Source organism: Felis catus, chromosome D4 (genome assembly GCF_018350175.1).
Source record: "Felis catus isolate Fca126 chromosome D4, F.catus_Fca126_mat1.0, whole genome shotgun sequence".
Taxonomy (NCBI): Eukaryota; Metazoa; Chordata; class Mammalia; order Carnivora; family Felidae; genus Felis; species Felis catus.
The window spans coordinates 55990874-55993387 of record NC_058380.1 but is presented as its reverse complement, the minus strand read 5'-3'; the positions used below and the strand labels follow the sequence as shown (position 1 = coordinate 55993387).

At 42.3% G+C, this 2514-nt stretch overlaps 1 non-coding gene across 1 annotated transcript; it reads right to left on the bottom strand.

Annotated features, from left to right (window-relative positions):
* Positions 1 to 205: 205 nt before the first annotated feature.
* On the bottom strand, positions 206 to 310 carry LOC111557713. Its single transcript, XR_002737940.1, has one exon. It is a non-coding gene; the product is annotated as a U6 spliceosomal RNA (small nuclear RNA).
* Positions 311 to 2514: the final 2204 nt, after the last annotated feature.

The window sequence follows — 2514 nt, the reverse complement described above, 5'->3', positions numbered from 1 at the left end:
TGCCAACCACCACACCTACCACACAATAGGGCCTAAAAAATGATTACTAAATTACTGAAACTTCTTCTCTTTTATGGACCTTTTGCGAGTAAGCTGGAAATCTTAGCATGTTGAAAAATTAGAAACCCCTAAATTCTTCAGTGTCTACTTCCTAAAAGCAAGGATTTTCTTCCACATAACCACATTTTTTTTCTTCTTTATTGTTTTAAATATGGAACACCACAAGTTTGTGTGTCATCCTTGCGCAGGAGCTGTGTTAATCTTCTCTGTATCCTTCCCCTTTTAGTATAGGTGCTGCAGAAGCGAGCACTACATAACCACATTTTTAAATTATAATTTGACAGAGATCTCCTTAAATGCCTAGAGGAAAGGAAAGAAGTGAGGGAGGAAAAACAAAAAAAGGAGTAGATTAGAAAAAGAATCTCCAGGTCTTTGGAGTAACCTGTGTTTGGATCACTCCTTCCTTCAGGCTTAGCCAGGTTGTTTACAACTCTGCCTTAACTTCCACTTCCTGCTTGCCCTGAGCCTAAAGATCAGCCAAACGTGAAAGCTTATGGTCATCTCAGTTGTCTTAGCATGTGTTCTTCTTTCCCCATGTGTGTGGCTTTCTATATTCCCCAGTATACCCAGGAACCTTTCAAAGCCCTTGTCTTATCTCCCACTAAACTCTCACTCCCTGGACTTTGTTCCCAGGCTTTTGGTGTGCTATTGTTCACCCAGCTGTTATTTTCTGCCCAGGCAGCAACAGCTTGTTCACTTGCCTTTCAATGCTTTTAGGAAAAGTCCTCTGTTGTGCCATCATAGAATTCCAAATTAGGTAAAACAAAGGGAAGCCCATTGCATCAGTCCTTCTGGAAAACCCCGGAGAGCTCAAAAAGACAAATTCTATCCCTTTGGAACAAGGTCCACTCTGCTTCTGAAAGAAGCAGCTACCCACACAAAGATGGCAGGAACATGGGCTGCCATCTTTTTGAAAAATAATTTTTTTTAATGTTTATTTATTTTTGAAAGAGAGAGAGAGAGAGCAGGGGAAGAGCAGAGAGAGGAGACACACAGAATCCAAAGCAGGCTCCAGGATCTGAGCTGTCAGCACAGAGCCTGATGCAGGACTCAAACTCAGAAACCATGAGATCGTGACCTGAGCTGAAGTCGGACACTCAACTGACTGAGCCACCCAGGAGCCCCATGGGCTGCCATCTTTAAGACTGCTGCTACACCTAGGGGCACCTGGGTGGCTTACTCAGTTAAGCATCAATCTCCTGATTTCGGCTCAGGTCATGATCTCACGGTTTGTGAGTTCGAGCCCTGCATCAGGCTCTGAGCTGACAGCTCGGAGCCTGCTTGTGATTCTCTTTCTTTCCCTCTCTCTCTTCCCATCCTCTGCTCGACTCTGTCTCTGTTTCAAAATAAATAAATAAACTTAAAAAAAAAAAAAGACTGCCACTACATCAGTGAGTAGGGTGGAACTAGGGTAAGTTAAAATACCACAAAGATCTCCTACTAAGTTTCAGTGGACTTTCTCTTGGCTAAACATTAACTCAGTTGCTGCAAACTTTTGACTATCTCCCAAAGTTCTGGTAAGGCTGAAACAGTTGTGGTCAAGTTTTTTCAGTGTTTCTGAGGAGGAATGGATCCCCTTCTCTGCTATTTTCCCTGATGCCACTCTTATCTTCTATGCCTTTTTCTTGTACTTAATCTTTACATTTTTGTGCTATTCTTTAGGTAAATCCCTTAGAACCATCTTCTAATTCATTAATTCTCTCTTTGACTGTGTCCATTTATAATAGTGTATCTTGTAGATAAGGGCACCTGGGTGTCTCAGTTGGTTAAGCCTCTGACTTTGGCTCAGGTCATGATCTGCAGTTCGTGGGTTCAAGCCCTGTGTTGGGCTCTGTGCTGACAGCTCAAAGCCTGGAGCCTGCTTCAGATTCTGTGTCTCCCTCTATCCCTGCCCCTTCCCAGTGCACACTCATCTCTTCCTCTCTCAAAAATAAATAAACTTTAAAAAATGTTTTTAAAGATAGTGTATCTTGGGGCGCCTGGGTGGCTCAGTTGGTTGGGCATCCGACTTTGGCTCAGGTCATGATCTCACACTCTGTGAGTTTGAGCCCCGCATCGGGCTCTGTGCTGACAGCTCAGAGCCTGGAGCCTGCTTTGGATTCTGTGTCTCCCTCTCTCTCTCTGTCCCTACCCTGCTCATGCTCTGTCTCTCTCTGTCTCAAAGAGAAATAAAAACATTTAAAAAAATTAAAGAAAAAAAAGATGGTGTATCTTGTTTACTAAGATTTTTCCACCCCGGTAGTATAACAGATAGAAACTTAGCATGTCTAATTCCATATTGCTTCTATTTCCTTTGCTGTTATGATCTATAGTTTAGAAACTTCTGCTTAGCCCTGCACATAGACGTGTTACAGCTAAAATTTCCCAAAACTGTTTTTTACCCAATACCTCACCCAAGGAGATAAGGAAGTACATACAGAAATGATTATGCTATATTTAAAATTTATAGGAATA